This window comes from Ambystoma mexicanum, chromosome 2p, assembly GCF_040938575.1.
Source record: "Ambystoma mexicanum isolate Mex_15411 chromosome 2p, UKY_AmexF1_1, whole genome shotgun sequence".
NCBI lineage: Eukaryota > Metazoa > Chordata > Amphibia > Caudata > Ambystomatidae > Ambystoma > Ambystoma mexicanum.
The window spans coordinates 1,025,487,159-1,025,514,801 of record NC_090923.1 but is presented as its reverse complement, the minus strand read 5'-3'; the positions used below and the strand labels follow the sequence as shown (position 1 = coordinate 1,025,514,801).

Sequence of the window (27,643 nt, the reverse complement as noted above, 5' to 3'; positions counted from 1 at the left end):
TACTTGGTGTACGCGCCTGAACGCAGTGTATTGTTATACAATCGCCGAGATCACAGAGGTACTGTTACGCACCCCAGAGCTCGAGCGAGTTCGAACAATTCACTTGTGCTGGGAAATCAGAGCACTGTCTCTGGATTCTCCTAATGGCCTCAGACAAGCAATCAAGAAGCTGACCGTACCTCACTTTCGCTGTCCGTAATAGCGGTCTGCATGTGTGGCTTGTCTTCCGCTAACGCACAGAATGTCCCCAGTCCCCAGCTCCGACACATCAGCGAAGGCGAGCATGTCCCCCGAGCACACTCTGAGATGAGTACGGGGTCTGCTTGTGCTCCCTTAAGCACGCACTATTTCGCGTGTTCCTATGAACGATAAAGCAACAACAAATGAACGCACACGACACAGCTGTGTACCGCTAAAACTCGCTAAAATATTATGATGAAAAGTAACCAGTTTCCATGCATTATAGTACATACATAAACACATGAAATTCTCTGCAGTTTACAGTGGATTTATCTGTCTGAAGAGCAGAATAAGAGGAAGGAACCTAGGCAGGAAGTGAGATGCTAGGTCCAGGGAGAAGGAAGTTAAGGAAAGGACTACAGGACAGAAAGAACTAACAGGGACTTGTAGTTCCCTAATGTTATTTTTTTTAAAAGAAGGAAAGTGAAAGAAAGTTTTAAAATCTGGCTGAAGGGTAAGAATAAAAAGTTGCAGCATAATGCTTGCCTCCGGTCTTGACATAGAATTAAATTGAGCTCGGGTTAGCAGAGAGCATTCCTCAATACAATTAGACCAGGTTTGATACTGCTGGATTGTGTCGGAGGATATAGCTTCATGTCTCCGGTAAAATGTTTCACTAGTTAGATTGATTCCTGCATAACCCTTAAATTGAATCGTAGTTGGTTTCTTAAAAAGGATACCATTGATGTTGTGAAAAGATTGGTTGGCCTAAAGTGCTACTGTTCATTAATATTAGAAAGATTCTTTTTTTTAAATACTTGAACCAAGTTATTTCTATTGCACTACTGTTGTCTAGAAATGAGGTGATTATGACTTGGGTTAAATTAGCTTTGTGGTAGCTCCAAATGCTCAGCTTGTGGAGCATGGGTTGCAGGGCTAAATCATCCTCTATATAATTCATCCCTAATTCTTGATGCAACGCAAAATTGGATGCAGAGTCTGGGGTACTTAAATTGTCTTTAGAAAACAGTTTTCCGTAATGAGGTTACATTCTCAAACCCCCCCCAAAGTGAGGCCATGTATGTTAGGCAGAATTCCATGCAGTACCCACTGGGACCACTACACACAATTAGGACTACAGGTGTTAGCCAAACCAACCTTTGGTATAAGTCTGTGCCACACAGTTTTTGGTAGCGAGCTGAATAGCTAGGCTTATCTCAAGAGTGAATGTGAGCAGTACAAGTATTTACACGGAAGACTTTCAATCACAGTGATTCAAGTAGACACATATACTCAAGGTTTCTTGGTAAAACACTTATTAATTTATTACACAATCATTTAGAAAACATTTCACTACAAGGAGGCAACTTATATACCAATACACTTCAATACAAAACTCTAAGATTTTGAGACAGTTTGAGCTCCCCTGAAATAGGAGCCAAATGGCAGTTCAGCTACTTAGAAGTGATCAAAAAAGGAAAAGGTAAGTAGAATAGATCACATATACTTATTAGACAGTGCAAATAGTTTGAGTTCACCAGAGGAGTTCAAGTCAATGGGCTAGTGTTCTGGATAGGATGGTGCAGTTCTGGTATCAAACAGTAAAGTCTTTGCAAAAGTTGTCAGAAGTAGTTTAGACGAAAACAAATCATTTGTTGGGTCACAAGCTGATTAGGCCTGCAACTTGGGAAAGTTTCACAAACTTTCACCGCGAGAGTGGCGTTCTCTCAATCAGGATGGCACAGTACCTTAGAATGAAGAAACAAATGCAGCTGAAGTCGTTGGTTCCTGGCAATTTCTGCAGATCTCACTGTTCCTGAGCCTCAATCGTGGGGACAAGAGGGAGGATGTCGGGGGACTCCTACACTACACGGGATCGTCGAATATGCAAACAAGATGGAGTCACTTCAGTTCCAGTAGCTGTAGATTCAGGCACGCTAGCTGGTATCCCTCTCCCTGGTTAATCCTAACCAGCCTTGAGAATGGTATCTAGGTGGCTTACGAGTTGATTGGTCCCACCAACTCAAAGGACGAAGTCGTCCTTGAAGGGGCTTCTCTGTCAAGATGAACTTGGCAATTTGGACCTGCAGCAGGGCTTCACCGGGCAAACTAACGGTCCAGGAGTTGCAGCAGCCATCCTCTTCCAGCTCTTCTTCGGTTCTTTCGTTTCAGTGGCCGACTCTGCTTTCCAGTCCAAGCGACTCGCCTTTTATACAGTTTTCTCCCTTTCATTCCAGCCTAGCTGTCACTCACCCATCAGGGTGGCTGTCCTTGCCGGACAGTCAGCCAGCCAGTCATGCCAGAGTGCATTTGGGTCTCCTAGGAGACTAAGCACAGGGAGTTTTGGGCACCTCCCTTATTTCCTGCCCACCCCAGACACTCAGACGCCAGAGGCGGTCTTCAGTCGTGAAGCCTGCCAAAGGCACACGAAAAAGGGGACCAAACCTGGTTTGGCGCTCAGAGACAAACACTAGAAGGACCTTTCCAAAAACAAATGGCGAAAAAAGAAGACCGTGACCTGTTAAAACAAAGGGGCTTAAGGCGCCATCTTGAAAAAAATGGCTCCTGTGATTTTTAGTGTTCGCGGTCGGGAGAAATCATGGTAGTTCGTTGTACAACCACTGCCACCAGCCTTTTCAATAGGAAAGGGTAGCATTTGACTGCTACATAAATATTTAGACACAGGGGATACTATGTAACCCCTCCAGCACTCCATTGTAAGATGGTCTGTGCTGGGTCTAGGTATTTGGAAGACTAGTAAAGTCAATTTCACTTTACATTCTCTGGGAAACAGTAGTTTATTCCAGAGAAGGTATCTAAACCTTTGGGAAGTCTAAAAGACATCCCGGTGTCACTGCACTGTGGGTGCTGTGTAACACACATGAAAAGATGTTGCCTATGGAGTTATCTAAAACTCCATAATCGAAGAACACAAGTGAAAAACACACATCAAAATACTTGAAAGAGAGGGGGGGAAAAAGGCTCACAGTCTTTCCAGGTAAAATATCAAGCCCTCAAAATCCAGCAAAGTTGCTGGGGGTCTCTAAGGTGAAGGGAATTGGCACATTTATGAGAATTCTCCCTAACAATGTAGTTCGGAACTGTTAATTTGCTTTTTATACACTTCTAACATCATGTTCAGAGGTTACGATCTGCACGTTTTTGAAAAACTGAAACCACCTCTAATAGCCGGTTTCATTTTTGATTTAGTTTTTCTCAAGTGGCTCACACCAGATAATGTTTTATTGAAGCAAATACCCAAAAAGTTGAATTCCTCTACAATTGTAATTACGTAAGTATTACACCACATGGAGAGAAGTTGATTCGATTTCCTGGTCTGCTGCACACCAGAATAGCCAAGCAGAGAGGCCAGGGTAGATCTCTCTCCTCTGCAGGTGCCTCCCTCTGGATGGGCCTCCCTGCCCCTCTCAGACTTGAGTCTGATCTCCGTAAGTTCCGGAAGCTTCTCAAGACCTTCCTTTTCTCTTATTTCTTCCTCCTCCCTCTCCCCTGATAATGTCCCTGTCTGCTCTAGACTGGCTGCCTGGTTCCTTCAGAATCTTATAGGCACCAGGCCACCCTAGTCCAGTCTACCCCTGCACTCGGTCTACCCCTGAGCCCCCCCTCATCCTGCACTTGCCCTTCCTTGCCCCTCCCCCCTGCACTAGCCTGGCTGGGCCTGCACCCTTGTAGCCCTTGCAGCCCCTTACCTCGCACTTAGTTCGTGGACTCTCCTTCCCCTGCACTCTTCTTTCCCCTGGCTCTGTCCACCTGGCCTCCCGTGGCACTCACCTTCCCACAGGCCCTTCCGCCCTGGCCTGCACTTCACCCCCTCCCTTCACCCCTGCACTTCTCGTTACTGCACTTGCACAATCTGAATGTCACAAGGCCTAGTAGGATCGTTACTGTTTGTCAAATGTTTGGCAAATCTAGTTTGCGCATGAAGCTAGTGTATTCATCAATAGGTTTCTGTACTGCTAATAGGTGTGCATGTGATAAGAGTGGGGAACTTCTTCCTGCCTATCCTACGAACATCAGTTCCTAATTGGATTAAAGATGTCTGTAAATCGCTAATCTAAAGAGAGAAAAGCAGGGGTGCCAATACGCACCCCTGCCTAACTCCAGTTCCAATGGAAAAATATGAGGTGCAGTGTCCTGCGCCACCACTCTTACGCCCTCCTCTGTTCCCTTGCGAATGTTCTCCAGGGCAAAGAATAAATCTTTAGGGCAGTTCAGTAGTCTTAATCTGTCCCATAGCTTAGCCCGATTGACCTTGTCCAAAGCGGTTGACCGGTCCATAAATGCTAGATCAGTTAATTTCTAATAAAAAGGTAGTTAGCCACTATAAGATACAAATTCAATGTCTGTTGTGAGGGGTCAGAAATGAGAGGCGGACACAAACTGGTAGTGTTTTCAACATCAGACATCTCTATTTAAAGGAAAGGGTTGGATAAAGGCCTTTCTGTCCTTATCCTAAAAAGAGTTTACCTACCTAGGAAACGAAAACTAAAGATCAGTCTGTGTCTTGCCGTCAAACGTATGTAAACTGTCCAAAAAATATCTTATGTTCACACTAGAAATTAACTAAGAAGTATAAGGAAAATGCCTCTGATCTAGATTTAGCCAAAAAGTGTTCAAATGTAAAGCAAGTGAATAAATCCAACAAAAGTAGTTTCTGTCAAGGAGACCTACTTGGATCCAGAGGGTATTTCCCTTCCCCTGGATTAATTCAGCAAGGGTGGCGAAAGTGTCTTTTTCCAAACAATGTTTCGAAGGGATTGTGTCCTCCGACGTATTCCTTATCTTTGATAATACGTTTCCAGCTTGCTGGCCTCGGAAATGTTTTCTGCAGAAGGCGCTGTGCGTCGACGTCCGCCGAGTTGATGTCCTTCGACGGCCACCGTATCGGCGCCAACGTCACCATGCCCATAAATAGCCAAGCGCTGCATCCGTTGCTCAGTTCCGTTTTTCTGCGCTTCGTGGGTCCTCGGAACGTCGTTGCTCAGTTCAGTCAGGATAACTATCTATTTCTACTCGAATATACCTTATCGTTTTCGATGGCTTCTTCATCAGAACCGACGACGCCGCGATCCGGCTTCAAGAAATGTCGAGACTGCGGTAAAAAAATGTCGATAACGGATTCACACAGGATCTGCTTATGGTGCTTGGGATCCGAGCACCATTGTTCGGAGTGTGAGGACTGCATGTCCATGACGGCGAAAGCCTTGAAGGAGGGGAAGCTCGAGAGAGGTAAGTCAGCCAAAACCTCCTCGAGTTTCATCGGCTGAGTCGAGGCTTCGTCTCCTCGCCGTCGAAAACATTCCCATTCTAGATCTCGAAGCAGCTCCCACCATTTGTCGAGATCAAGACACTTAAAAAAGAGACGTCGTCTTCTGTGTCCCCAGAAAGTGTCTCCTGTCCCACTAAACATAGTTCTCAAGCTGAGTGGGAGGAATTCAGAAAGAAAATGTTAAGCGTCTTCGAGAACGCGGCCTCGGCCCCCTCGAAGACAACTGAGGGTGATACCCCGGGTGAAAAACCCCCAAAATCAAAAGGCAGCACCTGGTGAAACATTCCACCCGAGAGCGCAATGAGCCATCGGGTAAGAAGGCACCGTCTTCGACGCCGTCGTCGAAGATTCCTTCGACGCACGGATCAGCGCCATCGACGCCGTTGTCGAAGGGTTCCTCGACGCATCGGTCGATCAACTCGACGCCGATGAAAGAGAGGACCAAGGCCACCCCACAGCCAACAGTGATTTCAAGGGCCTCCGACATGACGCCGAGACCGTCGTCGATGCCCTCGAGTAGGATCCCGATCCTCTCGAGTTCTTCGAGACCCCTTCCAGTTTTTTCTACGCCGTTTTCGGCGCCTTCGAAGCCTGTTACATCGGCGTCAACGACATCAACGTTTTCTCAACCAATAAAGACGAGTTTGGCTCCTTCTGCCTTAGAAATGGGTTTTACTCCATTTCAGAGATCAGAGTATCCTGGACTTTCTTCAATTTATGAAGACGTGGAAGATTCTGACCAGGAAACATTCGGGTTACAGAGGACCACACTGCCTATTACAGAGGATTTCACCTCTGAGGAAAGAAGGCTGAAGGAACTACAGGAGTCACTACATGAGGCAAGTGGGCTGGACACTTCCCCAGAAGTGGAATTTGTTAAGCCAGACCCAGGGGAACATGCCGAAACACCCTATAGAACCCTGATGGCAAGAATAATTGAGTTTATGGGTTGGTCTGCGCCTTCACCTGTTTTTCAACAGGATGACCTAACAGATATATTAGACAAAGGCCCACAGGAGGACCCGGTGGTCCCCTTCCATGCAGCCTTAAAAAGGAAAATTGCATCTAATTGGGAAACTCCCGAAGTTATCCCTGCAGTCAATAAAAGATTGTCAACCAAGTATTGGATAGCGGCTGCTGACCCTGAATACTTTTCAAAACACCCGACCCCAGAGAGCCTGGTGGTTCAAGCGGCAACTTCATCTAGCAGTAGGACCAGTTACCCTACTGTCCCACAGGATAGAGATGACAAGAGGTATGACTCTATGGCGAAGAAAGTCTTCTCTGCTTGTAGTATGGCATTGAAGTCCATCAACGCCACCTGTACGCTCGCCAGGTTCAGTCACACACTATGGGAGTGTGCTTCATCAGCGGCTGACTGCATACCCGAAGGAGAGGAAAAGGAAGCCTTCCTTAACATTATTAAAGATGGCAAAGATGTCATGTGCGAATCACTTCAAACTGGCATCGATTCCGCTGACAGTATTAGCAGGGCCATGGTGGCAAGTACATCAATCCGCAGGCATGCGTGGTTGCGAAGGTCGGGCTTTGCTCCAGATGTACAGGCCAGACATTTGAATATGCCCTTTGACGGCTCTTCATTATTCGGGAAAAAGGCTGATGACAGTCTGGAAAAGTTACAGGTTTCTAAAGCAGCAGCAAAATCGTTAGGAGCTGCTATCCGCCAAACTCCTTTTCGCCCCTCAGGAACCTCTGGGAGAGGAAAGTCCTTTCGCTATTCCGCATTCGGGAAAGGCAGAGGACAGCTGGCTCAAAGAGGCCAAAGGAGATCCACCCGAGGTGGGTGGGTCACAAGTACTAAGACCGCAGCAGCAGCAGGTGCCTCTTTACCCTCGGCATCTGCATCAGCCGCCCCCAAACCACTCTGAGGCCTTCCCACACAATACACCTGTAGGGGGCAGGTTACCTCACCATTTGACGGAATGGCAGGCTATCACGTCAGATGCTTGGGCATTGGAGACAGTTGCCCAAGGTTACTGCCTACCCTTTCTACACATCCCTCAGTCATCCACCGGGGAACAGCTCTCTAAAAGTTCCAGATCCGCTCCTCTTGCAGGAAATTCTAGACCTGCTAGAGAAAGGTGCCATAGAGCCGGTACCTGTAGCGGACAGGAACAAGGGCTGGTACTCCCCCTACTTTCTCATACCAAAGAAGGACGGAGGACTGAGACCCATCCTGGAATTATGAGAATTGAACAAGTTCCTCAGGAAGGACAAGTTCAAGATGGTAACTCTCTCTCAGATCCTTCAGGCCCTCCAGCTCCAGGATTGGCTGGTATCTCTGGACCTTCAGGATGCTTATTTCCATGTGCCAATCCATTTCAAACACAGGAAATACTTGAGGTTCGCAATTGGCGACTCTCATTATGAATTTCGAGTTCTGCCATTTGGGCTGACCTCCGCCCGAGGGTCTTCACCAAGCTGATGTTGGTAGTGGCGGCGAGTCTAAGGAGGGAAGGGATCCACGTCTACCCCTACCTGGACGATTGGCTGATCAGGGCTTTATCTTCGGAACAGGCCCAGGCCCAGCTAGATTATGTCTGCCACTTCCTTCACAAACTGGGCTGCTCCCTCAATTTAAAGAAGTCACAGATGATACCATCACAGAGACTCCAGTTCATTGGAGCGGTCCTGGACACTTTCCTGGGAAAAGCCTCGCCACCAGAGGTGAGGGCTCAAGATATTCTACAGATGGTCACCAAGTTTCAAAATGTCCAACGTCTCCCAGCCTTTGACTTTTTGAGGATTGCTAGGCCTCATGGCATTCTGCATTTTCCTTGTGCCAGAGGCTCGCCTGAGAATGAGATCTCTTCAGTGGGCACTGAGAAGTCAGTGGTCGCAATTCTCAGGGAGAATGACAGATCTCCTCCGGATTCCGGACAAGGTAGCCCGCGACCTGCAATGGTGGGCCTATCCAGAGAACATCTTGAAAGGAGAACTGTTTTGGCAACCATGGCCGGAGATAACAGTAGTCATAGACGCCTCACTCACGGGGTGGGGAGCCCATGCCAACGACTTGACCATCAGCGGTCGTTGGTCTCCATCGGAGTCCAGACTACACATCAACCTATTAGAGCTGAGAGCGATCAGACTAGCGCTGAAAGCTTTCCTGCCATCAGTACAGGGGAGAAATGTCCTGATAATGATGGACAACACGGTGGCCATGCACTACCTGAACAAAAGAGGAGGCGTAGGATCACTGCCACTGTGCAGAGAGGCGATGCAGCTCTGGTTTTTGGGCAATCCAAGAAGGAATCTCTCTATCGGCAGTCCACCTAGCCGGAGAGAAGAACTTGATAGCGGACGCTCTGAGCAGGCAGAGCACAGTGTACCACGAGTGGGAGCTAGCTCAGGAAGTCCTTCAAGAGATCTTCGCCCTTTGGGGAACCCCTCGGGTGGATCTGTTCGCCACAAGCATCAACAGGAAGTGCGATCTGTTCTGTTCAAGGGAATTTCCCCCGAGAGGAGCTCTAGGAGATGCGTTCGTAGTGGACTGGGAGTTTCCACTCCTTTACGCGTTCCCACCAGTCCCTGTTATTCCTCAAATGATCAGGAGGTTGAGAAGATTCCGGGAAACCATGATCCTAATTGCCCCGGATTGGGCCAGGAGAACATGGTACCCGGACCTTCTAGATATGTCCATCTGTCCTCCAATCCGTCTTCCACTCAAAGAGAATCTTCTCTCGCAGAAGGAAGGTCAGGTTCTCCATCCAGACACCAGAACCCTCAACCTTCACGCTTGGCTTCTGAAAGGTTGAGGTACAAGGATTGGGATCTCCCTGATGACGTCATGGAGGTGTTGCTTTCGGCCAGAAGACCGGCAACAAAGTCTTTATACCGCTGCCGTTGGAACAAATTTTGCAGCTGGTGTAGGGAAGAGAATATCGACCCTTTTTCATGTGGTACACCAATGGTGTTATCGTTTCTACTCTACTTGGCAAACTCAGGCCTTCAAGTGGGCACTGTAAAAGGCTATCTTGCGGCGCTTTCCATCTTCAAGTGCACTGCGGAGGAACCTTCGTATTTCAAAATTCCTCTAGTGGTACAAATTATCAAGGGACTAACTAACGTTTACCCTCCAAAACCATTCCAGGTTCCCTTATGGGACTTACATTTAGTCTTAAACTTCTTAATGGGCACTCCATTTGAACCACTTCACTCTTGCGTGCTGAGATTTCTCACGCTTAAAACTGTCCTATTGGTAGCACTAACATCTGCTAGGAGGGTGAGCGAGCTACAAGCTCTCTCCTGTAAACCCCCACATACAATCTTCCACAAGGACAAAGTTGTCCTACAGGTGAAGCCTAATTTCCTCCCAAAGGTGGTTTCTGAATTTCATATTACTCAGAAAATTACCTTGCCTTCGTTCTACCCTCCTCCCCATCCGGGGAAAGAGGAGGAAAGGCTACATAGGCTGGACCCTAGGCAAGCTCTCAGCTTTTACATCAGCAGAATGGCTAGGATCAGGCAAGCAGACCAACTGTTTGTAGGATACTCGGGTCACAAGTTGGGACTACCCATAACAAAACAAACCATCTCCAGGTGGATTATTTTGGCCATCCTGGAATGTTATAAACTATCGGGGAAAGAGCCACCCCAAAATCTCAGGGCTCATTCAGCCAGGGGTATCGCAGCCTCTTCGGCTCTCCAAAGAGGGGTACCGGTCCGGGACATATATGCTGCGGCTGCCACATGGTCGTCCGCACATACATTCACAAAATGTTACAATCTGGATTCCTCCACTGCTCAAGAGACCAGATTTGGCAAGGCCGTATTACATTCGGTCCATCCCTAAAGGGATACATAAGACTCTCACTCCCGCCTCCAATTACATGCCACTTCTATCAAGTCTATCAAAGATAAGGAATACGTCGGAGGACACAATCCCTTCGAAGAACAAGTTACTTCTTACCTGGTAACGTTCTTTCGACTGGATGTTCCTCCGACGTATTCCTTATCGCCCCTCCCAACCATCCCCGCAGTGATAACTTCCCTTGTGGTTGCAGCTTACGCTCCTTCAAGGTCAATAACCAATTCAGGCATGACTTTTCTTATGCTACAAAACGGAACTGAGCAACGGACGCAGCGCGTGGCTATTTATGGGCATGGTGACGTCGGCGCCGATACGGTGGCCGTCGAAGGACATTGACTTGGCAGACGTCGACGCGCAGCGCCCTCTACAGAAAAAATTTCCGAGGCCAGCAAGCTGGAAATATATTATCAAAGATGAGGAATACGTCGGAGGAACATCCCGTCGAAAGAACGTTACCAGGTAAGAAGTAACTTGTTCTTCTTTAAGGAGGGCAAGAATGTTTCTTCCATAGAACAATGTTTCAAGGATGGCAAAAGTGTCTCTTTTACACAACTTCTCAAAGATGACTTCCTGGTATACTCCTTTGCCAGGAATTCTTCATTAGTTCCTTAAGCTCCCCTGGTGTACTCTCCTGTCAGGTATCTTTTCACAATGTCTTTTCCTTTCATACACTTTAAATGGATTCCTTGGTATGCTCGCTTGCCAGGAATCCCCTTGTGGGTTTTGTATATCATTTGCCAGGTATCTTTCCCCCAGAAGGCTCAATGCCTGATTATACTTTATTTATCAGGGCTTCTTTCAATGTTCTCTCGGTTTCCCAGTATAGCACAGTTGTACTCCATTACTGTCTATATTTCATTGCATTGAGATACAACTTGTCCCAAGCTTCCCCACATTAAAGAATGTGGCATGAAGAATTGTTCAAATTCTGTCTTTCTAATATACTTGGTCGATATTCAAAATGCACTTTTAACTGTTCATGTGCCTGTCGCTAGACCCTGGGGTTCCCACCATCACTGGGCCAACTCACCAGTATCTCATAGCATTTCTGACCCATGGCACGTTACTGCGGCGAAGTCTTAACTCGGGAATGGCATCTCCTGCTTGACAGTGCTTCTTTCAGCTCTTCCGCCGGCCTCGCAGTCACTTGCCAGTTAAGTTGCTGCTGTTTGGCATGACCGCATCCTTGACAGCCTTGTTGCTGCTGCCGGTACCTTTGTAGCTCTTCCCCCTAGCTTGCCAGGCCCCCCCCCCGGTACTCCTGCCACTCTGGTAAGAAATGCTGACAAGCGGCAGCTTGAAAGCACCTGCCTCTTTCAGCACGGTCCATTCACGTTTGTCTGCCATAATCTGTGTTTTGCCTTCCCAATTCGCCCAAGCTGCTTCTCTTCTCTCGGTCTCCTGATTGAAAGTGTAAGCCATCTTTAAATGTCCCGTGCAGCAGATCTACATTGCAACACCTAGTCTGTGGGCCTCATTACAACCCAGGCGGTAAGTTCACTACTTTATCACCATGGTGTAAACTCTGTTTACATCATGGTGGATGGCGGATTTACCGCCCCATAGGGCATAATGGGAGTGGGGAAGGCGCTAATTACGGCACTGTAAATTACAGTGCCGTAATTAGCACCAAGGCGGGTTAGCGCCTTGCATTTTAACGCCTGCTAAAAGCAGGCGTTAAAATGGTAATCAGGCGTTAAGGGTTAACGGCGCCGACGGCGCCGTTAAACCCTTAACGCCTGGGTTGTAATGAGGCCCTGTGTGTTTAACTCAGGGTTTTCTTCAATCTATACAAACTCCTTCTTCCTCATTTCAGTACTTGAGGCGTTATGGCAGTTGGAGTCCATAGGACTAGTATGACCTCTAAGGTGATCTTGTTTGGGATTTTTCTTTAGTACAAAACCATCAAAGGTAAGAGATGTTATTTGTGATATGTTCATATGAGGTGTGAATGGCATTCAGCCTAGAATGTTTGTTAGGAACGGTTTTTAGAGTATTGTAACTGGAGGCATTTGTATATTGACAACATGCTATCGGGAATCCAGGAACTATAAGGTCTTCCTCATTTATAAAATAAGGGAAGAATACTGCGTCTCCTCCAATGGGGTCCCCACATCTCTCCGACAGCCATCTCCTGCCACATGATCCTCCCTCACAACACCACCCACAGGATCAAGCAGCAGCTGCCATCCCCTGGCCACATGGGAGGAGATCCCAGACTGGGGATCAGTGATGACTCCACTGGATTAATCGCACTGTTCTTTGGTCCACAACCCTGCCGTGAATCCCAATTGGATATCTGATAACATGTTATTTTGTTCTACCCAATTAGTTTTGCTCAGTAAAGCTCTCCTGAAAGTTTTAAATTCCTAACCTATGTAACTTCTATTGTTACTGCATGTTTAGAGCCCAGGTCCAATAATATGTCACTCCCTGCTAAACACAAGCTTGTGTCTCTTATGCTTTCCATTAATAATTCTCTCTTTGGGGTTGTTTGGGAGATTTGTCTTATGCCTGATATCTAGGGGCCAGATATGTTGACCTACTTGGCTTGCATGGTGTTTCCTCTTAGCTATGCTGACTCTCCAAGTGATAGTCGGGATGAGTAGTCAAGGCAAGTCTTAAGTAGACGATAGATGGTCTAACAGTACAGCAAACACATTCGATAAGTACATTATAAGAGAATATGCACACAATATAGCTATACAAATACACAGTATATTCTTTATATACCTTTTGTGTAAGATACTCACTACAAAATATTGCAGGTAATTGAGTAACCTCTCACAATTCTAGAAACCACAGATAAATGTGACCACACAGGAGTTTAAAATGTTTAGGTAACTCCAAAAGTTCACAGCCCCAAATCCCCACTGTTAGTTTGTGACCCCATAGAAGTCAATGGCCCAATTGTATCCAGTCTAAATAAGTTCAAGGTTTGGGAAAAGGGTTCAATGGAATGGATGGGCTCAAAGACGACCGTGGAGGCATTACTAAGATGAAATGTTGACTCCAAAAACGATGCACCAACATGCTTATCTGGAGACTGCAGAGAGGAAGCGGTCTGCTAATCTGTCCTGTGCGCCCATGGACCCCTTCACAATACAAACAATTAACAAACTCAATCCTGTTACCACCACTTGCCTCTTCATCCTCTTCAGTCTTTCACTCTTCAAATGCATCTTTCCTGCCTGTTAGAAAACATCCACTGTCATCCCCATGTTCAGGAAATCCACTGCTGCCCTAACAATCTGGCTTTCTACATACCTGTCTCTCCCTGCCATACCACTCCCAAAACCCTCAAGAGCGTTGTCTTTAACACCATTGTCGACTTTCCCGAAGGGAGCACTCCCACTGCATTGCCCTCCAGTCACGTTTATGGAGCAAATATACTAATGAAACTGCTCTCTCTCATGTCTCCAACTTTCAAACCACTGCTCGCCACTTGCCTCTCCTCCCCTCTTCAGCCAACTTGACCTCTTGACAGCCTTTGACGACAATCTGAACCAAACTTGCCTCCTTTATACCCTTGCCTCTTATCACATCAACTACGCCTCCATCTCCTGGAACCCAAACACCTACACCCCCATGCTCCTTTTTTAAGTAGTCCACCAAGAATCAGTCCTCTGCTCACTCCTCCTCACTCTCAATGCCTCCTCCCTGGGCAAACTCATCTCATCCTTTGCATTTCACCACCACCTCTTTGCAGATGAGCCCCAGATCTTTTTTGCCTTTCCCTCCTTCACCACGGCTATCTGTGAGCTCATTACTACCTGCTATCTCTGAGCTTGTCTGCCTCACAGCCATTCTCTTTATACCTCCAATGCTAACCCCACTCTCTCCTGCTTCTCACCTGAAATCCTCTCACTCATGCACCCAAGTCTTGCAATCTTTGGGTCTTCTTTGACATCAACTTAAGACTCTAGCATTTCATCACACCAACTGCTACTGATGTGAGGATTAACCTTCTCACTATATGGAAAATCTACCCCCACCACTCAACCAAAACTCTAACCTCTACCAGTGTGTTCAGCAAACCTGATTTTTGTTGGCGCTTACCGTCGTTCTTCCTTTGTACTCCATATCTCCCCTAAATGAAATTCTCAATTTCGCTTCAAGCACCTTCTGCAACCTACTAAGGCCCTTCCCCATCAACACCATGTTGGATGATTCTCCATGCACAATTGTTCATTAAATTCCTTCTCATCTACAAATCTACCCTTTGTCTTGCTCTTCTCTGCCTTGTTCACTGCATCTTTCTCTACTGTACCTCTCAAACTCTCTGATCTTCCACTGTCTCCGCAGACTTTGGTCCCTTTCCTGTGCATCTACCCGCTTATGTTCCTTCTGTTTACTTGTCATCTGCCACTGGGATGCCTTTCATGAGAATATTCAGTCCATCAGTGGAACTGTGTAAAACAAGACTCAAGCTCTAGTTATGAGCCAACTAAGTGGCAGCGCCCATCCACTCACTGCACCTCACAAACTGACCCCTTCCTATCTCTCCTGAAAATGTGGCACACGTGTGTACCTAATGTAAATATAAACACTAATCACATTGCGTCATTCGGACCATAATCTCTCCTTAGTCTCTGTCCTGCCCTTTCTCTTTATACTAAATCTACTGCTTTACTCTCATTCAGACGTCCAACTTCTGTTGTTAACACGAGCTAGTTTTTGCCTCTGCCATCTGTATTTCATCCTGTGTGTGTGATTTCTGTCTAAAAGAACATATCTATTGTTCAATAAATGCAAAATCCAGCTGCAGAGGTTGCAGTTCCCGTCTGAATGGGTAGGTCGGAAACCAAAGACCATGCTATCCAAGGATCAGAATAAGGACCCGAGTGAGTAAGGAGGCCTCTTATAAGAGATCCAGTTGAAGAAATCACCTCAGAGTATCACATACTCAGATGGCTGAGAGGGGTCTCTTGCGGAGTAACCTGAGAGGTCACTGTTCTACCTTCATGGACAACGTCAGCAATGAAGAAACCTGCAGCCAGAAAAGTAGAACCAAAGACTTTAGCCAGAATCCTGGGAACCCATAGATGGTGAATAGTTGAAGATCTGTCACAGTCACTCCGTATCCGAGAAATTGTCCAGCAGAGATGCAGCCATGTCAGAATGTCTGAAAGATGTAGTGCTCCGAATTAGGGCTCAAGCTGCACAAATGACTCCTATTGGTCTGAGGAGCACAAAAGTGCCTTAGATGAACAGACTCAGCTGGTCTCTTTGGGTCAAGGGGAAGGCGTGCCATACAAGTTTCCTCTGGTCATCGGAGAGGCAGATCTTTGCTGATGGTTTTATATGTCTCCATAATATGATGCTGCTGCGTTTCTGTTGAATCAATACACAAGTGTTGCACAGGTTCACAAAATCACCTCCACTCTTAAAAGAAAAACCATTTTACTATGTTGTAAAACAGAAAAATCAATTTAAACACTTTCTCCAAGACAAAGATTTCTTACATGTATAATACAATAATAGTGCAGCGGGTCATAAACAGCCAAAATACATTGCAGTCTGGTTCTCGTTTGGTTCAGAACTGTGATACTGAGCTTCTGTTGTCCATCTTGGGCAAACCATCTCTTTTGAGATCAAAGCCTAGCGTGCAACAGTGTACAGAGTGGCAGGTAATTATCCCTAACCGATGTTGAGGTCTGACCCAAAGCCTCCAATCTCCCCTCATTCACTGTTTAAACATTTTGGCACCCAACTTGTCTGTTCTGGTCGCCTATATATCAACTTTCTTGGCCATCTTCTGGGGATGCAGATACCAAAGGAATCCCTGATAGCTACCCCCCTCAGCCAGGTCCAAACATCCACTGGGGCCCTTTGTAAGCTCCTGACAGGAGGTCAAGTAAGAAAGGATCTTACATGGTGTAGTGCATGTGTGTAAATGAGCTAAAACATGGCGCTGGTTCGCAATCATTTTGGACATTCACTTCCATTGCCGCAATGAAAGTGGTATGTTTCGTTTCTGTGGCTTCAGTAAACAGACGTGAATTCAGCAGCGGTTGCAAGGTCATATTATGAACCGGATGAGCTCACTGTGGAAGATAGTTGTTGTATTGTCCGCTGAAAGACGAGCCAAGAAGGGAGTCGGAGCCATGCAGGTGCAGTGATAAGGGGTGTTGGGAACGAGAGCGAGAGAGAGAAGCTGGATTTTTCCACTCTTTGCTCCCTATACTTGCTGTCTGTCCTTCGGCCGGAGGCAGTTTGGTAGCCATGAAGGGGTAGGGATTTTTTCCCCATAAGAGGTGAGGTATTCCTAATGGAAAATCAGAGAACTGGAATCCCCGGATGGTGAAGTATCGCTGAGAGGGAGGACGCTCCGCTTCAGACCCCGTTAGCACGTGTGATCTCTCTACCTACCTGCCTTGGGACTGGGTAATGTCATGGCCGAGATGAAGTTTCCTTCTGCAACTATATTAACTGTGATGTATATTCTGTATGTTTATGTATAACCAACTATATTTTGTGTTTGAGGTCTTAGTGTGTTTATTATTTGTGTGAATAAAGGGCCTAACAAGAGCTATCTATATCCTAATTATTGGTCTAAGTGTGGTTTGTTGCCTCTCTGAGTCCAAGAATTTTTGGTCCGTGTAATGGGGTAAGTGGTTCTGAGATCGTTACACATGTCCGAAAAGCAAAACCTTTTGGTGCTGTGAGCAGGGTCTTTATGCTGATATTGCTGCCAAATAACCCGGCTAATTTGACGAATCTGAAGCTTTGGAGTCGGAAAGGCAATTTTCATTAGATATTTAGGGAAGAGAGTGAGGGTGTTTCACGGTATGGTTGATAGGGACATGGAATATTCATTGACATGATGAGTTCCCTGTTTAGGAAAAAAGGAAGCTCTGCAGGCGGAGACTGTCCTGAAGTGACTATCCAAGGGTGGACAAACGGTCCTTATGATAAATTGGCACAGACCTGGGCGCGTGGTTCAGGTTTTAGTGAGACCTGGGATATGAGTATAGGAGAGGCAAGTCGGGCCGAAGTGGCAGGTTGCCTGCAACAGGTGCCTGTTGAAAAAGGAAAAGAGTGCTCAGCTTTAGGTAGACGAGGTTGGATTTTGTTAAAAGCATTCAGAAGGGTGCATTAGCAGAATGTAGAATTACAGGCAAGTGTCCTGAAGTTGGCAAATGAGCTAGCTACCGAGAAACAGATTGCGTTAATGCAGCAACTCCAAATGAAGCTGCATAATGACAAGGCGGATACATATCAAGCAGTAGCCGAGAGAGCTGCTGTAAGAGTTGCCCGATACAAATATCGAAATAGAAGGGGGAGGGTGAATACCCGTAAGGTAGCAACAGTAATTGCCTCTGCAGGGGTTGATTGGGACCCTGACCAGTGGGACGGAGATGTATTCGATAGTACCAGTTCAGAGAGTGGTTCGGAAAAGCAAGTACTTTCCAAACCAGAACTTTGATAAAAAGAGGCGACAGTTAAACCAGTGATGCGCAGGCGAGCTGGTCTAAATCCGAATAATCCCGGAGGTGGGATGGTAGATTTAATCACGTTCGAGAATTATTCCCAACAGGAGGTCGGGGAGATAATCAACTGATTGAAACAGAGGGCTGGTGAGTCTCTGTTAACTTGGATGGTCAGGTTGTTTGACGGAGGTGCGGCAGGTCTTTTGGTAGACGCAACCCACATTCAGGAGGTATTATGTGTAGGGCCTCCTCCTGATAACGACGGGAGAGAACCGCAAGTGTCCTTTTTACAGCTAGCGGCCCAAGAGTGTAACCGCAAGTATCAGATCACATCGGACTGGCCTAGCGAGGAGAAGAAATGGTATACATTGAGAGAGGCTATTCAGAGGCTGAGGGAGCATGCCATGAAAGATGCTGTTCATGTTGAGACTCCTGAGCATATGGGAGTAGTAGCATTATCGGTCTCTTCCCGAAATGCCATCATTCAAACTGCTCCTCCGGCATATAAAAAAGTCATGACTTTATTAGTAGGGATGACCGGTAAAATAACGGATGCGGTGGTGGATGCCATTAGACAGCTGGCAGACTTGGGGGAATGGGAAAAGGTAGAAGAGAGACCCAGAGAGAGAAAGAAAGGGGCGAAGGGAAAGATGGACCCCTGGGAAGAGGTTTGATAGCTGAGATTCTTGTGTATCTAGAAAGGATATGTTTTGGGCGCTACTAAAGGATGGAGTGCCAAGAGAAGACATTGATGGAATTGAGACCAGAGAAATGTATCAGTTGTATAAAAATCGAGGACTCTAAGGTACAGAGCAGCACAAACAGGTGAAACAGCAGGATATAAATAAGCCGAGTCGGGACATGGTCCCCTCTGCGCCGCCTGAAGAGGCGGCGGAGAAAGGGTCCGTGGGGACGTCTTTCCCCTACCCGCCAACCTATGCTGATCTGCAAAAAATGATGTGTGTGATGTCGGCGACAGTCCCAATACGCGCATTCGAAATATTCATAGGATTATGATCAAACTCCGGTAGCGCCTGCCCGAATTAAGGTAGACAGACTGCCTCATGTGAATGTGAAGTTATTTTGGCAATCTGGGAATCTACAAGAGGTTTGCGCCTTAATTGATACCGGGGCAGAGACCTCATTGATTCATGGGAATCCGTCAAGGTTTAATGGAAGACATTTTACTATTACTGGATTGGGAGGGAAAGAGAGCTCCGCAGTCCAAACCTGAGTGGACATGAAAATTGGCAATTTTAAAAGGAATACTTATCAAGTGTTAATTGTTCCCATACCTAAATACATTATTGGCTTTGGTATTCTGGTAGGTTTGACATTGGGATTGGGAGTGAGTGCCTCGACATGTACCCCCGTCATTGTAGGGGAATTGAGGATGCCCCTGGTGCAGGTTCCGTTAGCCACGAAACGGGTATCTATGAAACTACTGAATTCCCAGGGGGGCAGAAAGAGATTTTAGATACCATTAGGGGATATGCTGAAGCACGAGTGCTACTCCCTGTAACCACAGCTTGGAACAAACCAGTCTGGCTGCTTAAGAAACCGGACGGGAGTTACAGGATGACTGTAGATTATCGTGGACTAAACAAGTACACCCCTCTGTAATACCTGTAGTTCCCGATGCAGTCACTTCGATCGAAAATGTGCAGAAGTTCAAGGGAACGTGGTATGCAGTGATAGATTTGGCAAATGCCTTCTTCACCGTACCAATTGCCAAAGAGTGTCAGGAGCAGTTTGCATTTCCTTGGAATGGGAGGCAGTATACGTTCTAGCATCTGCCCATGGGATATTTGCATAGTCTGACGATCTGTCACCGGCTGGTTGTGGAGCATTTAGACAGGATTCTGTGTACACCGGGTGTACAAATTGTGCACTACATTGACAACATTTTTATACAGGGAAAGAATGAGCACAGTGTGCAGATGCATCAAGGCATTATCATTGAAGGAGTGAAAAAGGAGGGATTGGAAATGAATGAGAGAAAAACCCAGGATCCAGCGGAGACTGTGATCTTTCTGGGCATTGTGAGATGGTGCCAAAAGTTAAAAAAAGGATCCTTGTGTTTTCCACCCCCATGAATAAGAAACAAGCTCAGCAATTCATAGGGTTGTTTGGATTCTGGAGACAGCATATACCACATTTGGGGCAGATACTTGCGCCTCTTTACTAAGTAACACAAAAGAAATCTGATTTTGAATGGGGCGAGGAGCATTTCAGATAGCAAAAAGTACCATACAGAGAGTGCCTGATTTGTGGACATTGAGGCAGGAGACGTGGAATTGAATGTGTCTGTCCGGGAGAATTATGCCAATTGGGGTTTGTGGCAAAAACAGGACGGGAAGCAAGCTCCTTTAGGATTTTGGAATCCTAAGTTACCTGATGCGGGTGACTGATATACTCCTTTGGAAAAACAGTTGTTGGCATGTTACTGGGCTCTGGTGGATACCGAGCAAATGATGGTGGGTCATGATCTATTGATCTGACCGGAAAGGCCAATCATGCAGTGGGTATTGAGCTCTCGTAAGACGCATCGAATAGGACATGCTCAAGAAGCTAGCATTATTAAATGGAAGTGGTACATTCAAGATCGTGCCAAGACAGGGAAAGGTGGAATCACAAAATTACGTGAGCAAGAAGCGGGCGTTCCGTTGGTTGATCTGGAACCCGCGAAGGGGCCGGAAATCAGTGAGTCTGCCGTAAAATTGGGTGTGGAGAGCTGACAAGTGAACAAATTGAACATGCCACTGACGGTTCAGCCAAATATGTAGGGACTGAACGGCACTGGAAAGCCGTGGCGTATAATCCTAAACTGAAGAAAGTGTTAACTAACTGGCTGCTGGGCGGCATACAATGGCTGGAAGATCTTGTGGAGGGCCAAAAATGGATCCGCTTTAAGAAACTAGCTAGGGAAAAGGATCTCAAAGACTGCACACTGGGGGACTATAGAAAGCTGAAGAAATCTCTAGTAAACAAAGCCCCTGAGGCGGGGAAAGCCTGGCATGTTTGGTTAAGAGAATACAAATCAGAAGGACACTTGGACTCTAAGGTGTACAAGAAATTGGAGGTGTATAGGGATCCAATATAAATATAATTTGCACAAATGGTCAGAAACACTAGGATCAGAAATTACTGAGGAACGGTGGAGGAATGTGTGCAGGACTGTGGCCCTTACCTCTTTGAATCTGGGGGAAAGGTGTCTTCAAATCAAAATACTAAACAGAGTTTTTCGGGACACCACAAAAGCTGTTTGCACGAGGTTTACTTGATTCAGAGGCCTGTTGGAGGTTTAAGCATGTGAGAGGTACATTTGAGCACATGATTGAATAAGGTTCTTATGATGAACGAAGACTTTGACTATGAAACAATAATTTTAGGTGAGGAAGTCTTAGTGGAAGATCTTTCTTATCCACAACGATGCTGGTTTTTCAGGGCAGCAAACTAATTCTGAGGAAGTGGAAAAGTGATGAAACGCCAAAGAATGGCTATCTGACCTAAAACAAGTGTCCATAATGGAGAAAATCATTCTTCGCAAGAGCAAGAAAGGGAACTTATTTGACCAGATCTGGGGAAGGTTTTTGTATTTGTGAGGTATTTGTGTTTATTCATTTCTTCGTTTGATTCTGTTGGTAATTCCTGAAAATTTCCTGAATTGATGTGAATATTTTTCTGGAATGTGTGGGGCTCCCTTAATGTGATGACTCCACATTTGTTTGGAATGTACTTTGTACATCAATATAATAAACATGTAAATACAAAAAAAAAGAAAGTGTTAACTACATCTGAAAAAGGGAAGAGTAGCCAATTCGCAGAATTGTATGCCTTGTATCAAGCCTTGAAACAGGAAGCGCCTAGTTATTGTTATATATATGATATGATATGGCATTTGTAACGCGCCTATACACAAGTGTTTCAAGGCGCGACGAGGCAGGGAGGGGGGAACAAGGGGAGACAGACAAACGATCCTACTAGGCCAGGTATCCTTCAGATCGCGCAAGTGCATCGGTAGAGGGGATGGGAAAAAGTGCAAGGGGGAAAGGGAGAGGGGGAAGTGCAGTACAAAGTGATTAGTAAAATACAAGATAAATAGTAAGGGCCAGCTGGTAGCAAGTGCAGTATAAGTGCAGACAAGTGCTGGGAAGGGGGCTGTAGGGATACAGATACAGTCCCGCAGTGCAGGGGTTGCCAGGGAGGCAGTGCAGGCGAGAGTGGCTGGGCCAAGGACAGAGATTGTTGAGTGGCCCAGTTGCTGATTCAGTACAGTTTCAGTGATTTAGCAGGGGAGAGAAAGCAGAAGCAAAGAGGAAGGTTTTGAGGTGCTTCCGGAACCGGAGATGGTTCTCCTCAAGTTTCAGGGAGGCAGGAAGGCTGTTCCAGAGGGAGGCCCCTGCTGCGGAGAGAGATCTCCCCCCAACTCGTTGCTTGGAGAAGCGGCTGACCCTGAGGGAGTTGGAGGCGGATGAGCGAAGAGCTCGAGAAGGAAGATATTTAGGAAGAGAGAGTTGAAGGTATTTTGGCCCAAGGCCTCAGAAGGCATTGTGGACAATGCAGAGGGTTTTGAACTTTATCCTCGCAGCCACAGGGAGTCAGTGTAGCGTTTTCAGTCCTGGAGAGATACGGTCCCTGGGCTTGAGGCCAAGGACAAGTCTCGCAGTCCTGTTCTGGATGATTTGCAGCGGGCGGAGAGTAGAGGCAGGCAGATTTAGATAGAGGCTGTTACAGTAGTCCAGCTTCGAGAGAACCAGGGCTCTGGAGACAGTGAGCTTCTGGGGGAAGGAGAGGAAAGGAGGGATACCTCTGAGGAGGTGCAGCTGGTAGTGTGACTTCTTAGAAACGTCAGAAATGTGAGGAGAGGAGAGTGTGGAGTCAAAGATGACCCTGAGGTTTTTTGCCTTGCAGGTAGGAGCAGGAAGAGGGCCAAGTGAGGCCGGCCAGAGAGCTGCCGGGAAGGAGGGAGTGGGTGTGCCGATGAGTAGAATCGCAGTCTTACTGGCATTAAGGCAGAGGTCGTTGGCGGCACACCATTCCTGGATAGCAGAAAGACAGTCGGAGATGAGGGAAGGAGAGCAGGAGGCCGAGGGTAGCCTGAAAATGAGCTAGTTATCATCCGCATAGCACTGAAAGTTGGGGCAGAGAGCAGAGATGCGGATTGCAAGAAGTGCCGGATACTGGTTGAACAGCCAGGGAGAGAGGTTAGAACCCTGGGGGACACCACAGGTAGAGAAAAAGATGTCAGAGAGGAAAGACCCCAGTTGTACCTGGGAGGGTCGATTTGAGAGGAAAGAGGTCAGCCAAGCCAGAGCCTAACCAGTGATACCCAGGTTATCATGGAGACTGATGAGCAGGATGGTATGGTTGACAGTGTCAAAGGCAGAAGAGAGATCGAGCAAAATGAGAACACATGGAATGTTAGAGTCAAGGTTCGAGAGTAGATCCTCACGGATGTTCAGGAGAGCAGTTTCCGTGCTTCTGGCTGCTCTGAAGCGAGACGGATGGTCATGAAGGCTACCAACAGATTCAGCATGGAGATTAAGCTGGGAGATGGCCAGTTTCTCCAGGAGCTTGCCCAGGAAGGGAGTGATGGAGATTGGGCGATAGTTAGCCGGGCAGGAAGGGTCGGAAGAGGGTTTCTTAAGACGGGGGTGCTCAAGGGAGTGCTTGAGAGGGGATGGGAAGACTCCAGAGGCGAAGGAGTGGTTGCAGAAGTCAGCAAGGGCAGGAGCCAAGGAGTCGATGTTGTCCTTGATAGTTTTGGAGGAACAGGGGTGGACCTGTTTTGACAAGACTTTCATAGATCGGACTTGTCTCGAAACCTCATCAGCAGAAAAAAGGGGAAAGGCAGAGAAGGGGAGAGGAGGGATGGCTGCAGAAGGGCCAGAGGACGGGCAGGGAATAGAGGGGGGGAGGTGATAGGAGGAGAGTGAGGACAGGATGTCCTGAGTTTTTGAAATGAAGTGGGAGGCCAGTGCCGTAAAGAGGGCCTGGGAGGGGACAGGAGAGGTAGAAACTGCAGCAGGGTTGGCCAGCTCCTTGCAGATTTTAAAGAGTTCGGCCGAATTGTTAGATGCCGCAGTGATGCGGACTTGGATAAGGGCTCTCCTCTTGGTGAGAACGGAGAGCCGGTATTGCCTTTGGAGCAGGCGACAGGCCAGTTTGTCAGAGGATGAACATGAAGCATGCCATTTCCTCTCTGCCACCTGCACTTGCGTTTAAGGGTGACGAGTCATACCAGGAGTTGCATTTGGCTTTGGGCTTCAGGCGGATTCTCATGACAGGGGCCAGGATAAAAAGAGTATCGGATATAGCAGAGTGGAGAGAGGAGAGGGCTGTGTCAGGATGGGAGTCAGCCGAGGGTTGAAGACGGGGCGAGAAGGTGGCAGCGAAAGCCTCAACTGACACACGCTTCATGGGTCGGATGACCGAGAAGGAAGGTGGCAGTGATGAGGGTGGCTTTGCCTGTGGGGTGGGGTAGGGAGGGTGAGGTGGGAAGAAAGGAGAAAGTGATCACTCCAGGAGAGCGAAGTGGAGAGAGGGACAGAGAGGGGAAGGTCAGAAGAGATCAGGGCATCTAGAGTGTGCCCTGCAGAGTGGGTCGGCCCAGACGGGAGAACAGAGAGTGAGAGAGAGTCGCAGAGGTCGCGAAAGAGTCCAGAGGGGGGACAGGAGGCATCCAGGTGGATGTTGAAGTCTCCAAGAATGAGGAGTTGAGTGGTTGAGGACAGGAGTGAGGAGGAGAGGTCCGCCCACTCGGAGAGGAAGGAGGAAATTTGACCAGGTGGCCGATAGATAGTAGCAATGGTAAGGGAATGGCTAGGAGAGAGAGAGAGTCGGCAGACAAGACATTCAAAAGAGGAGTAGGTCTGCGTGGGAATAGCAGTGGCAGGAATCCACTCAGGGAAGATAAGGGCCACACCCCCCCAGCACGGCAGAGCCTGGGAACGGAGAGGATCTTGTAGCCGTCAGGTAGGAGTGTGTCAAAGCTGGTGACAGAGCTGGCCGTGAACCATGTCTCAGTGAGACCGAGTACGTCAAGGTCCAGTTCCTCAAGAAGGCGGCAGATATCAGAGGAATGTTTGACGGCAGAGCGAGAGTTAAGAGTGGCAATGTGGAGAAGGTTGCCATCTTTAAAGGACTTCCGGGGAGGGGTACAGATCAGAGGTACGCCCTGCGGGGGTGAAGAAGGAGCAAGGGAGGGGGCAGGGAGGGAGGGTAGAGGCAAGGTAGCCGAGGACAGAGGAGGGGGGACAGCAGGAAAGGAAAGGAAATTGATGAGGCGCGGGAAGCGTCTATCAAAGAGGTGAAGGTTGGCCTGAGGGCCTTGGACCAAGACGGTCCCATTAGCGTAGACATTAATGATGGCCTTAGAGGAGTGGAAGGAGGCCAAGAGGACCTCCCAACGGGTGCCCCCATTAATGGGAGAAGAGGAGAAAGGAGATAGCACAGAGACCATATGAAGGGTCCATAGGTCTGGCGAAGGCACGAAAAAGAGGATGTCAGTGAGAGTTTCCTTAGATGAGGCATTGGTGTAGGTGTCAGCGATAGGGAGGCCTGGATTGGAGACCAGGATGTCCTTTTTAAACTTTTTCCTACCAGATTTAGTGAGGAGAGCAGGATAGTCGATGGAGAAACAGTTAGAAAAGATAGGAGAGATGGAGAGCACCATGGGATAGGAGGGAGGGAGGGGGGGGACAGGACAAGCGCAAGCAGACAGGAAGAGAGCGACAAGCCCTAGTTTACCACACAATCAGGACACAGTGAACACAGTAATGCATAACTGGTACCCAGTGGAGTGGCCACCTAAGTTTGAGACTCCTGCGAGGGGAGAGAAAGTCCCTAGATTACCACTAATTGCAGGGCAAAGTGAATTCAGGGCACCATGCGACTGAAGTGAACAGGTGTAGGTGCGGCGGGCAGAGGGAACAGGTGGAGCTAACAAGGTGGACCAACGCTAAGCGTCCCCTGCGGACACCTGCAGACACAGTGGGAGCCGCAGCTGTAGGAGCCGCCCTTTGCCTGAGGGGCCCTTAGCCGTGGGGGCTGGCGGGCAGTGGGGCTGCCCAGGAGGGTCGGTAGATAGGGACTATTTATACACATACTCATGGTCCATTGCGAACGGACTCGCTGTCTGGCTGCCCACATGGCAGAAAAATGGATGGAGGATTCATATCAAGGAAGTATGGGGAAAAGAACAATGACAAGATATTGCTGAAATGTTGATGCATACCATAGTCACTGTGTATCTGTGTATCATGTAGACGGCCATGGTGCGACAGATTCATTGGAACGTTGGTTCAATTCTGTTACAGATGAACATGCCAGAATTGCAGTCATGGACGCGAGGTCTGAGGAAGATGATCTGGAAGGGATTGCAAAGTGGGCATACCAGAAAAGCGGGCACCTTGGAGAAAAGGCTATCAGGTGGGCAGGTTAGGGATATCAGCCTTCCTCTAGAAACTGTGAAGACAGTGATTTTACAGCGTTGTGCGTGTTAGGGAGAATTCTCTTCTATGGCTAATTTCCCTTACCTATAGAGTCCCCCAGCAGCTTTGCTGGATTTGAGGGGTTTCTTTTTTTCTCCTACTAAGAGTGAGACCTTTTTTTTCTCACTCTTAGGCAGATTGCTAGTGGGTGTTTTAGGCTATCATGTGTGCTTATGGTCTATGGGGTTTTTCTCACCCTCATAGGAATCATCTTTTTTCATGTGTGGTACACCACACCCTCTGTGCCATACCACACGGGTGTCGTAGTGACCCCCACACATAGACTCCATACCCTGGGACTGACTACTGTCTCCCAGGGCATGTAAAGTCCCCATTGACTTTACTAGTCAAATCTTATGAACAAAACCAGTACAACCCATCTTACTATGGAGGTACTGGGAAGGGTTAATAGTTTTTCCCTAGTTTTCATTTTCGAGGGGGTACCGTACAGTCCCTCTCTCAAAAGTTTCTGGCTGGTGGCAGTGGTTACTACCAAAAATATTTGATTGCGAATATTTTCCTATGGATTTTCCCATTGTTGGAGGCTACCACTTTTACTGACAGCCTCTAACATACCGCTGGTTTATTTTAATATTAACTTTAATGTGGTAGGTTTTTATTGCCAGAACTTTGATTTAATTTCTCTCGTGTGTCTTTCTCTATAGTCCTAACCCAGGTCGGGGATTCTTTGTTCGTCCTTTTGGCGGGCTTCTGCACAGAAGCCCTCCTTTTGGCACCACTGAGTCTGGGGTAGACAGGATGTGTGGGAGGGGGAATAGGCACCCTGGACAGGGTTGCCTACGCAACCCAAGTCGCACTCTGCCCTGATAGGCTGGGGGGTTCTCCCGCCAGGAGAGCGACCCCACTGTGTGAGTGACAGCTAGGCTGTATGAATGGGGGTCTTGCTGCATAAAAGCAGGGTCCTGATGACTGGAGGACAAGACGTCGCCACTGGAACTAAGAAGCCGAAGAGGAGAGAAGCCAAAGACATCTGCAACAACTGAACCACCGATGAAGCCCTGCTGCAGATCCTCACCACTTTTCTCCAAAGACTCGAGAAGATCTTCACCTGCAAGAGTCTTCTTCCCTTGAGCTGGTGGTGCCAACCAGTTCGCCAATCGCCTTCCAGGACCTGCCTTGGTCGAATCGCTAGTGGCAAGCACTAGCAGACCGGATAGCCAGGCACTCGTCCACCCGGACTGCGATTTAAAGGAGCGTACTTTTTATTTCGTTTGGCAGCACCGCGGCTGGTTTCATCCCTGGGCAGTGCCGTAACTCGAACCTTCCTACACGACGAGAGCCGCTCTTCCTCTGCTGGATCTCCCGAACTGCAGGAACTGTCAGGAACTACCACCACCTCAGGAGCCTCTTCTACATTTTAAGGTACATTGTTCCGCCAGGCCTCCCTTTT

General features: G+C 47.6%; 1 protein-coding gene across 3 annotated transcripts in view; it reads left to right on the top strand.

The window, feature by feature from the left end:
• The window catches only part of PACS1 (phosphofurin acidic cluster sorting protein 1), a 2,791,059-nt gene that overhangs the window by 2,640,926 nt on the left and 122,490 nt on the right, over nt 1-27,643 (top strand). The gene's annotated exons all lie outside the window — the stretch shown is intronic.